The sequence below is a fragment of the Leptidea sinapis genome, chromosome 25 (assembly GCF_905404315.1).
Source record: "Leptidea sinapis chromosome 25, ilLepSina1.1, whole genome shotgun sequence".
Taxonomy (NCBI): domain Eukaryota; kingdom Metazoa; phylum Arthropoda; class Insecta; order Lepidoptera; family Pieridae; genus Leptidea; species Leptidea sinapis.
The window spans coordinates 10,442,930-10,455,742 of NC_066289.1; the positions used below are offsets into that span (position 1 = coordinate 10,442,930).

Consider the following 12,813-nt stretch of genomic DNA (forward strand, 5'->3'; position numbering starts at 1 on the left):
TTGGGCGCGATTTTGACCCACTTTAAACGGCTAGATTTCGTTCAAACTTTGTAGATTTATCGAGGACCGATGACATTACACTAATTTGATAAAAAAATAATAGTTTAAAAAAACTAAAAGACACGCTTTTTGTAGAAAACCGAACTAAAAAATACAAAATAAATTTTAATAAATTTAAATTAAGAATAGTGGTTAAAATTTCAATAAATATAAATTAATAATAGTGTGAATAAAAAAAAAACATTTTATTTAAAAAAAGCGTGGTGTGCTTTAAAAGATATTATCAAAATGATAATCACTCTACTCATATCTGTCAATAAAATATTTATAACTATTGACCCCACGCTTTTTTTAAAATAAAATATTTTTTTTATTCACACTATTATTAATTTATATTTATTGAAATTTTAAACACTATTCTTTTCACTATAACAACAGGGAGCATTTTGTACGAAATAATTTTTGATGTTTTGAAATATTATTGGTACCTTCCTATAATACAGTATTTTTTTTATTATCTACAAAACAACGTCTGTCGGTTCAGCTAGTTATATTATAATTTAAGACCTATTTTTAGCTGTGTGATTATGTATGCCAATAAAGTTTATAATTATTATTATTATTAATTAATATATATAACCTGACGGTCACTCATAAACTCAATACGATGCAGTGGCCGGCCATGTGACTCACCCGTGCTATTATAAATATTATCTACCTGTTGTACATAACTTAATCGTTTTTCTAGTATCTTATTAAATTGTGTATTTGTAAGTTGATATTACTTGTAGACGATAATAGTATTTTTTTAATATTCCGGACACACCTCTGTGGTTTTTGGCCTGTTTGAATTAAAATTAAAATGGTAATTCTATTTTTCATGATAAACAAAAAAAAAAATATCAAGTCATTACTTTAACTGTTGACCGTATTCTGTCCAATCTTCGCCGGTTAAAGCTATCGTTAAATAGCCAAATAGCTACCTGTCAAAAGTTTCATGTAAATATTCGATATTGATTTGGTATTCTACTTTTTATTTTAACTTTAACTATGCCAAGGAATACGATGGTGCAACACATTCTGCAGTCTATATAAAGTCAGCGTTACTTTTAACGTTAAATTTGACATAACTATGACAGATGCTACACACCCGCATTGTTGTTTGTAAAATTCATAGCACATAGTAAGTATACTATTAATAGTTATTACTACTTTTTACATAAGTGTGCATGCAGAGAGCATATAGATTGTTAGTTCCTTATATAATTCCCTTTTAAGCTACGCACAACGATTCTAATACAGATAACTACATATTATAGACAAAGTCCTCCGCCGCCTCTGTCTGTCTGTTCGCGATAAACTCAAAAACTACAGTACCGATTTTCATGCTGTTTTTACCAATGGATACCGTGGTTTTCGAGGAAGGTTTTAGTATATAATTTATGAATTTTTTGTATATATAAACGGTATTTGTGAGAGGTGTCAGAATAAATAATACGTCTGGGAGAAACTTTCAACGAAAACGCTGTCTAAACCTTTTGAGATATAAAAAAAAATAATGTATGTTCTTATTTTGTATCTTATACAGGTCTATCTGTCAAGGATAGATAGACTATCAAGGATAGATAGACTCTTCTGTATGATGTATACTATACTCAGTGGCGTGCATTGGTTTTCTAGTAAGGTAGGCACTGTATATCTAACTAGTCGTAGTTGAGTTTTGGAATATAGCAATCTGTATTGCAGGTATTTAGTATCTAGCGTAAGGAAAATTTTATGAGTAGGTGTTCAAAAGAACTTTGGTTATAAAATAAAGGAACATTATTAAACTAAACTAACTTTAACACTATACGAGGGCGGCACTGAAAATTTCGGGAATCAAGGAAGTGACACAACATTACTATTTAAAAATGTATTTATTGCTTTTCGAAGTATTCTCCGCGAAATTTGGCACATTTTTCCATACGATGGAAGCAATCATTGAAGCAACCATTCCATTCGGAAGTGGGGGTCTCCAAAATGGCCGTTTTGTAGGCGTCCACAGCTTCATCATCTTCAGGTGATGAAAATCTCTGACCACGCTTTTTATTTTGTAGTTTAGGGAAAGTATAGAAATTATCAGGGCTTAGGTCGGGGCTGTACGGCGAATGGTCTAATTATTCTATGTTTTCTTGCTCTAAAAACTCTTTTGTTCTGTGCGCGGTGTGAGAACTCGCATTGTCGTGATGGAGGATGATGCGGCGGTTGCAGTTCTCTTTACGGAGTTCAGAAACGACCTGTGGCAAACAAATGCTAGCATACCATTCTGCATTAACCGTTCTTTGTCTCTCAAGAGGAATTGTCGCAACATGACCGGTTTTGGAGACTAACATGGCCACCATTTTTTTGCAACACTCCGTGAACGAACAATTTTTGTTGGCTTTAACTCATTTTCGAACACCCAAACTCGTGAGTGGTTTTTTGTTTCGGGTTCGTACGCGTATATCCAGGATTTATCAGCTGATACGATGTTGTATACATCATTTGAGGATCCTGCGTGGAATCTTCCGAGAGTTCTGACGCACCAAGTAACGCGAGCCGCTTTTTGCTCTTCACAGAGCAAATGCGGTATCCATCGGGACAACAACTTTTTTACACCTAATTGTTCATGCAAGATTATTTGTATTTGACTCATGCCAATGTCTAAAGTTGACTGAATTTCGCGGTATGTCACATGTCGATCTTCCTCAATCAGCTTACGCACAGCATCAACGTTTTGTTTGGTGACTGCAGTTTTTGGACGACTTGACGGGGATCATCACTGAGCTTGACACGTCCACGTTAAAATCAGCAAACCAGCGATAAATTGTGGTTTTGGATGGGGCTTTATCGCCAAATGTAGAAATCATCCGGTCAACACACTGTATTTGTCTTAAACCACTTCGAAAGTCATAATAAATCATCGCTCTAGAATTTTCTCGAGTCAATTCCATTTTCTCAACGACTAAACAAGTTTGACAAGACCTTGTGACAAGACCGAGATTCTTTTTTTAAATAAATAAATGGTATTCGATTGTTAAAACCAAGGAGTTTTGAATTAAAAAGATTTAGATATGACAGTAAAATATTCCATTCCCGATACTTTTAGTGCAGTCTATGTATTCATTTAAGTTCTTAACGAGGTAGGCACTGCCTAATTGCCTATATGATATGCACGCCCGACTATACTGATTTAATATACTATATCCATTTAATTTTTTTTCTATTGACGTCAGGTTGTTTTTTATAAAACTTTTTACAAACGTCTTTGAAAGTTCCAATGTCAACGAATCATAAACTGTGTTTTGATAAAATAACCACTCGGAAATTTTCATACTTAGGTTAGTTTTAGATAATTGAGTATTATATGAATGGTCGGAAAGTTTGGTAGATGCACAGTGAGTGGGCTGGGAATCACTGGCATAAATATATATTTTTTTATGATAATAAGGGACGAGATGAGCTTCGACTTCGAGCTTGAGGACGTTCAGCTGATTGTAATTGATACGCCCTGCCCATAACAATACAGGTACTGGATTGTACTTTCTTTATGTAATAGGAGGACAAACGAGCGTACGGGTCACCTGGTGTTAAGTGATCACCGCCGCCCACATTCTCTTGCAACACCAGAGGAATCACAAGAGCGTTGCCGGCCTTTAAGGAAGGTGTACGCGCTTTTTTTGAAGGTCGTATGTCGTATCGTCCCGGAAACACCGCACAAGGAAGCTCATTCCACAGCGTTGTAGTACGAGGAAGAAAGCTCCTTGAAAACCGCACTATGGAGGATCGCCACACATCCAGATGGTGGGGATGATATCCTAACTTGTGGCGTGTCGTGCGAAGGTGGAACTTACTACTACATAGTACATACGAAATGTTCACTTCCAATTATTATTAGATCTTTATAGAGTAGTCAATACTATGCAAGTAATTTTTAATATACTTGACCCGAAACATTTTTAAGTTGCAGCAAATAAAAATGGCGAGAACCACAAATATGTATTAGAGGTCATTAATCTTGGACAAGATCACGGCGCTGATACGTTGATGACCTTTTAATGGTTAAGCCTTCCGGCGGCCACTAAAGTGCTGCGAATAACAATCATTATAATGTACTCTTGTGTTTGTCTTTTTTCTAAACTATTAACTAGTTTCTTAGTTGAATTTACCAGTTCATCATGTATTTCTGTCATTCACCGATTAGTCAAGCATGCAATCAAAGTGTAGCCGAAACGTGCGTTTACCGGGGCGGGCCTATTTCTGTCGTGAAGCAGTAATATGTAAGCATTATTGTGTTTCGGTCTGAAGGGCGCTGTAGCTAGTGAAATTACTGGGCAAATGAGACTTTACATCTTATGTTTCGCCGCTCAGAATATTTGTGATTTTCAAGAATCCTGAGCGGCATTGCTTTGTAATGGACAGGGCGTATCAAATACCATCAACTGAACGTCCTGCTCGTCTCGTCTCTTAATTTCATTAAAAAAAATGAGCGTACGGAACCTGATGTTTAGTGATCACCGCCGCCCACATTATCCTGCAGCACCAGAGGAATAACCCTCGAAAAAACTCACCAAGTACATTATATGATCACATCACTACTTGACGACCTGTATAGCCGAGTGGTTAGCGATCCTACCTACTAAGCTAGAGGTCCCGGGTTCGAATCCCGGTAGGTGCAACCATTTATATGATGAATATGGATATTTGTTTCCGAGTCATGGATGTTTAAATGTATTTATGTATGTTTATATGAATTTATGTATGTTTAAGTAAGTATATTGTATTAAATATATTATTATCTTGTAACCCATAACACAGGCTATATATGCTTAACTTGGGGCAAGATAATTTGTGTGAAAAGTGTGTAAATATTATTATAATATTATTATTATTATTACATCAGTGATTGTGATTATTTCTATGGAAGCGGAGGGCGAAAGAGCGCATTGGTCACCTTATGATAATTGATATAAAAGGGCTGGTGACAATACAATAAATAGTAGTTAGAAAAAACTAAAAAACACGCTTTTTACAGAAAGCTGAACTAAAAAGTAGAAAATCTATTTTGAAATGGATTTTTATTTCAAATTCATGTATTGTTATCGGTCCTCGATAAATTTACGAAGTTTAAACGCAATCTGGTCAAAATCGCGCCCAAATGGGTCGGTTACAAACAACATACATACATGTGAAGCTAATAAAAAGTGTATAAAATAAAAAAACTTAAATGAAACGTTTAATGCGAGAGGAAGAATCAAATGGAAGTATGTTTGACCGTTACTTTATGTAGGTAAATGTGATTTGAGTATTTATAAGTTTCTTGCCGATCCTTCGGAATCTGAATCGGGGTCAGTGTTAAAACATAACGGGCGATTTAAATTTTGAATTGACAAAATGACAATCATATTTTTTTATGATAATAAGCGACAAGACGAGCAGGACGTTCAGCTGTTTGTAATTGACACGCCCTGCACATTACAATGCAGCACAGATTTTTGAAAAATTCAAAAATTGCACTCGTCTCCTTGAGACAACATTTTAAGTCTCGTTTGCCCGGTAATTTCACTAGTTACGGCGGCCATCTGACCGAAACACAATATTGTTTACACATTACTGCTTCACGGCAGGAATAGGCACCGTTGTGGTACTCATAATCTAGCCGGAAACCTGTGCAAAGGAGCCTTCCACTGGTAATATGACGCAAAGGATATTACGTAGTCACTATTTTAATGATGATGTATTTATAAGACTTTGCGGGATCAATGTCGCCACAAAGCATATAAGATTTTATAACGATACGTCACTCGAACGGTTAGCTCAGTTGGTTAGAGCACCAGCACGGAACGTCGGAGGTCGTGGGTTCGAGTCCCGCATCGTTCATAAAATGTTGTTTTTCAAATTTTATTTGTGTATTTGGATACTTATTTCAGTTCAAATTAAAAGTTTAAATTTTGTATTTTATTTTTAAGTACTTAGCAATTCACATCAATATTTATAAATCAATTCCACCTTCACACGACACGCCACAAATTAGGATATCATCCCCACCATCTGGATGTGTGACGGTCCTCCACAGTTGGGTTTACAAGGAGCTTTCTTCCTCATACTACTAAGCTGTGGAATGAGCTTCCTTGGGTGGTGTTTCCGGGACGATACGACATGGGTACCTTCAAAAAAAGCGCGTACACCTTCCTTAAAGGCATGCAACGCTCTTGTGATTCCTCTGGTGTTGCAAGAGAATATGGGTGGCGGTGATTACTCAACACCAGGTCACCCGTACGCTCGTTTGTCCTCCTATTCCATAAAAAAAAATAACATGAACCGTAATATGAACGTTCATATTATGGATACCGATTAAGCATGTTACAGTGTTCCTCATAATCTTATTACTGTTGTATTGTTTCGTTTGTTAATCCATAAGCTGGTTGGGCCTCGGTTCCTAAATCTATGTTCGTTCGGATTACGTTGGTTAAAGCAGCAGGCAAATAGTTAATCTTGTAAAATGTAATTTGGCAGCCATGTTTGTTAAACTGAATGTTTCTGGAGTCCATATGTGTAAACTATTTGCTTTATTTTAAACCACGTGGAAAATACTAACAAAAATGTAGTTATTACAAATACTAATTCTGTACTTAGAACTAATGTAATAGATTATAAAATCTCGTAATTCTCTAGTAAACTAGTAAATGGCTTTTTAGGGTTCCGTAGCCAAATGGCAAAAAACGGAAACCTTATAGATTCGTCATGTCTATCTGTCTGTCCGTGTATGTCACAGCCACTTTTTTCCAAAACTATAAGAACTATACTGTTGAAACTTGGTAAGTAGATGTATTCTGTGAACCGCATTAAGATGTTCACACAACAATAGAAAAAAAACAGTAATCAATAATCTTGGGGGTAGAATGTAGGGGGTCCCCATACTTAGAGCTGAAGCTCAAGTCAGTTTCAACTGAAAATTTTTTTTCATCAAACCCATTCATGCATATTGTGAGTGCCGGCGGAAGTGAAAACTTGAACATTAACGTTGTGCATTTTTGAATATTTTGGAATGGTTAGGGAATAATTTCGCACGAATTGCTTTATTTATAAGTATAAAAGTACTAGCATTTATATGGTTAAATACAATATTGATTTATTGCGCTATTGTACACAAAAATGAAAATTTATATTACATAAAATATTTAACACTTCAGAACTATTACAATTATTTCATATTGAAAAGTTTATCTATCACAAAAATCAACTTTAATCAATAATTTCAATGACTGTCTTATTAAATTCGGCCGATCAGGCCACGTGTCCTGACGCGAGTTTAGCATTTTATACCCATCCAAAGAAAAGTGCTCAACGCTGTTTAAAAGTTTTTACTCAAATAATCAAATTAATTACTTTAACAGTAACATATACACTGTTCTTATAACTGTGCAAAAAAGGACGAAAATGATTCCGTACTTGTTAATGGAGACGCGTTTTTTTTTATGGAATAGGAGGACAAACGAGCGTACGGGTCACCTGGTGTTAAGTGATCACCGCCACCCACATTCTCTTGCAACACCACAGGAATCACAAGGTGTACGCGCTTTTTTTGAAGGTACCCATGTCGTATCGTCCCACATACACCGCACAAGGAAGCTCATTCCACAGCTTTGTAGTACGTGGAAGAAAGCTCCTTGAAAACCGCACTGTGGAGGACCGCCACACATCCACACATCCGCGTTATAATGGAAACACAAATGTAAATTTTCTGATTTTCTACAACATGTAAGGCCAAAGCTTTGTCAGTCATCGCTCGTAGAGTTAGTTATAACAGTATTATCATATTGAGTTATGTAGGTGAAGTATACCTCTCGACCTATTTTTATAATATTGTCTTTATTTCCAATGCGACTGTATCGCTTCTAGAACTGCCGCTTGGAAAACCTTTTGATCTCTTATCAAATTGACCGTTGGTAATTAGCCTTGAGATAAAAGAAGTAAGTAAAACTTTTGTGATAGACAAACATTGATGAAAATTTGTTCAAAACAAATTGACCAACTACTTTTTAACCGACTTTGGAGGAGGAGGTTATCAATGTAATCGGTATTTTTTTATGTATGTACACCGATTACTCTGAGATTCATGTTCCGATTTACGTAATTCTTTATTTACGTAAGGCACTGACTTAAGGCGAAAGTAAGCAGAAAACACACGAACATGGTGTTTTTAGACAAGTTTTGTGGTGAAAGTATAGCATTTCGAGCTATGAACACTACTTAATCCTGTTACACATACCCATAAGTATTATTTGTAGGTTGCTAATGCTTGCTGTTGGTTATAGTTAACACTGCCGAGCCTTTTTGAACTACCACTTTTCTTTGAAGTTAAACAAGTTTATTGGCATGGCGTGACGCATTTTTTTGGTACTTCTCTCAGAAAAGTTATTCTTATAGCTTGTACTTTTTTGTGTAGGTTCATTTATTCAGATTAGTAGTGAATAACGAGGATTGTAAGCATATAAACTGTTTTCCACCCAAGAATTTTGAAAATATTGGCTTTGTTACATAGATGACGGGCCGGCAGCCGTGAACTCATATCGCTCAAGGTCGCTGGCATTTAGTGTCGCCGTCAAACCTATCAATAGGTAGCACATATAAATAACAGTATTTTATTAATATTAAAGGTAAAGGTGTATTAAATTAAATTTTTAGTTATTTGATACTTTTCAGTTTTTGAAGTCGGTTTTTTTAAACGTTATTTATTTTTTTACTTTTCATACCAATTATTACAAAATTTACAAGTGTTTAATATCAAATGATATATGTGAAAAATATACCGGAATTAGCTGTTGATTATAATAATAATATTGACACACTCTTACATAAATTATCTTGTCCCAAACTTGACATAGCCCGTACCACAGCTGTACTATGGGTGCAAGACAAACACCCATGACTCGGAAGCAAACATTCATATTCATCATATAAATGATTATAATATGTATAGCTATGACCGATTTTGATTTTGAAGGCAACCCGTTAGCGATTTTTTTAGTTTTTACGCCGTTAAGGTTTTTTTTATTATTTATTAAGTATCTTCAAAAACTGTATTGCTTGCGGCGGCGTAATGTGCCGAGTCGTATCCCGTGGACTAGTAAAAAAATAAGGACTCCGTGTCACTTTACATAACAGTGTAGCACCAAAACAAGCCGATTAACGTATAAACACATAGCCCCACGCACATACTTACACTACTACAGGCCGATAGGCGGCCATTATGAGAATTGTCATCGTCTGTGACAGATCAGTTTGCGTCTCAATAAAATATTTTAAAAATGCCTTCGTGAGTTGTGAAAAAGTGTACAAACGATACTATAAAAGTATTTGTAGCCTTATATGATTATTTAAGGGAGAAAAAATTGTGTAACTAGTATCCCCCGTAACCGCACACACACTAGCATAACGGTGCTTCACTTGCTAATGTCACGGCGCGGAGTCCTTCTATTTTTACTCGTCCGTGTCGTATCCTCTAATATGTGCGAAGGGAACGATTGCTGGTCCCTGCGTCTATTTGTGAACGGTTGGTGCTTGTATCAAGTCTAACTGTTATAGTTAAATCATTGAATTTGTGTGATGCGATAACAAATTATGACAGTAATCACGACCATCATGTTCACGAAGAATCCTTACACAAACAATGAATTCAAGCTCTAAAGGTTGATGTATCCCATATACGATAATTTATATTTAAACAGTTTTATTTCTTAATAACTTTATATGATATATAAAACGCTTTAAACTTTGAATACTATTCATATATTGGATGCAGCACCAATCTAATTCTTTATGTATATTACAACCATTTTAAAACACTCTATTTGATTTAGAAGAGTGGCCGTTGAGTTTCTTGTATGTTCTTCTCACGAGCTCTACTTTTTCAGAAGATATGGTTTATTCAGTAATTTAAAATAACTATTTATAGTGACAAACCTATTTGAAGAATTAAACACAGTTTATTTAACATGACTTTATGGTTTTAAAAATAACGTTGCAAAAGCTTTAATTATAACTATACAGGAAGTTAACGCGTTATTTCACAATAACCCATAAATATGTAACTCCTACCATAAGCTTCCGTGTTCAGTGTGTTCAGGAGGATACGACATGGGTACCTTTAAAAAAAGCCTGTACACCTTTTAAAAGGCCGACAACTCTTCAGTGATTCCTCTGGTGTTGCAAGAAATTTATCGTTTATCGTCTCGCGTTTATCCTACTCTGAAAATAATAAAAAATAGTTAAAAAAAAATTAAAAATCTCGCTTTGGTTGAAAAGATAATGGTTGAAATTTAAAATGAATATCAATTCCTACCTTATCGATGATAGATGAAAAAACTACACAAATTAACAAAAATCTTATCTTGCAAATTGAGAAATGGAATAATTTTATCAAATTAATGTATTGTCGTCGGTCTTCGATAAATCTATGAAGTTTGAACAAAAAAAGTTGGGTCATAATCGCTAAATGAGTCGGTTACAAACAAACAGGTGAAGCTAATAAAAAGCGTATAAAAGCAAAAATTGTGCAATCAATTTATTTTATCTACACCCATGCTTTAAATCCTCTATTGAAGATTCTGAAACAGTTAACTTATTGCCAACATTAAAACACTCAATGTCCTAACAACCATTACATCATCCAAACGAGTGTTGTAATGTTGTACCGAATTTCATAACAAATTTGTTTTTTTTTCGATCCTTCATCCGCAAAGATTTTCATCCGACAGCCACATTCTTATTGCTCGATGAGGGAAACTGTATGAATTTCAAAAATAATATTTTCGTTAACGCGCGTTCCACACTACCAGAACGTCATACATGATATGTCTACTGTGGTCGTGCGCCGTAAAAAAAGTAGGTTATTCGAATCCCGCCATTTTTCTTGAAAAAATGAGCCATTCAAGTTTCGACAGCACACCGCCGGATATTTGAAACGCTCGGCTTCACCTCGTGTGATAAACCCACATTCGTGTTTTAATACCCCTTATTACACAACAGTTGCATAAATAACTATTATAAGTAGCAGTACATTATAACATGATACGTAAAACATGTGTTCTTACAACCAGCAATGATTTTTTTTTAGAATAAATGCGTTTAGGAATTAAATATGAGAGAGAACTCAAAGAGACAGGGTCAGAAGACTACAGAGATATGCCTCTCATTAGTCATCCAACTATTGGGACTAAACGAATCTAACTGTGAGTTACATATATAAGCGTTTAATATAATAATTTATGGACGGAAATTTACAAGTTCATATAAATAAGAACTATTAAGGATTATAACGAACAATCCTACATCATAGTTAAAATAATACAATCCCTTTAAGCTCCTAAAATAACAGGATTGTTATATAATTACCTAAAACAACCTATGTAAAAGTTTATTCGCTTTAAAGGATTTGAGCTTTCATCAAATCGCGCCGTCGGATTCACCCTTAAATAATAATTAACTTCAAAACATAAAATTTTTCGGAAGGTAACTCGCGCAATGTTGCGTAAGCTTTGTTTTAATTATAAATATGGGATGTTTTGTTGTGTGTATTGTCGATGACGTGTTTTTTGATGGATGATTTCCTTATATTATAATTAATGCATAAACCTACCATTATGTAGACCTATCTCGTTATATTATTGTTGTCACATTTTTTGATAATGTCTAGTAATTGAATATTACTTTGAGGAAATATTACATATAATTATTAAAAATATATGTACGGGATCTACATATCATAGTGAATTAGTAATAAAGTGATAATATTATGTATATGTATGAAAAACATACTATCATTATCTTAATAATACCTACCACTATGTGTTTGTCTATTGACAAATGCGTCTACCAACTTCTTCGTCTCTTTTCTATCTTTAGCTTTTCAAGACCATGTCTTATATGCTATCATTCTAAGTTCAGCCGACCATATATTGTATGGTCCTTGTTTTAATTTTTTACACCACACGCATTTCTACAATAACTTTTTTTTTTAGTTTTTGTCGGCCCCATTTCGAGACTTCGCAAACCATAGTCACAATTTCAGACACAAGTCTGTTCCGGTACTCGTTGACGCTATCCCGAGTGATGTTGGCACGGCCGGTGTAAGTGGCATACCATGTGCTGTCTAGCAAGGATCTGCATAGCAAGGAATACCGCTAATTTGATTGCAGATAGCACGCACCCTTGCGGGACACTAGTGTTTATGGGTTTCAAGTCAAAGCATGCACCCATCTGCACTTCTTGGGGTGCCCATAGGATGGCAGTTTCGCTATAAGCGTTTTGTGCCACACCTGAACGAAGGCCCTCGCTATGTCCAACCTCACCCCCAGCGCCTTTCCCTTCGACTCAACTGCTTGCACCCATTTATGGATGAGAAATGCATGAAGATCGCCAGTTTATCGACCCTCACGGAAACCGTACTGATAGTTGCTAGTGCTCCTCTAGGTAGTCCAAGAGCTGGAGGTTGGTAATCGATTCCATAATTTGGAGAAATAATAAATTTGGAGAATATGCGGGCGGTACTTGGACGGATAAGACCTTTCTAAGGAATCGAGTGCACTACAGCCGCCTTCGGGTTTCCACCTGATGAGAAGGAGAGCCAGCAAAATCGAATCAAGACCAGCGCAAATTCTGGAGCACATGTCCGCAGCACTATCTATATATTTATATATATCTATTATGAATGTCCAAAGTGAAATACGCCTTAAGCATGCCATGCCGAAATTTTACCTCAAGCATGTATGAGTCGCACTGCGGAATACACAG

At 35.5% G+C, this 12,813-nt stretch overlaps 1 protein-coding gene across 7 annotated transcripts in view; it reads left to right on the forward strand.

The window, feature by feature from the left end:
• The window catches only part of LOC126972155 (potassium/sodium hyperpolarization-activated cyclic nucleotide-gated channel 2), a 313,446-nt gene that overhangs the window by 12,132 nt on the left and 288,501 nt on the right, over positions 1 to 12,813 (forward strand). The window lies entirely within an intron of this gene.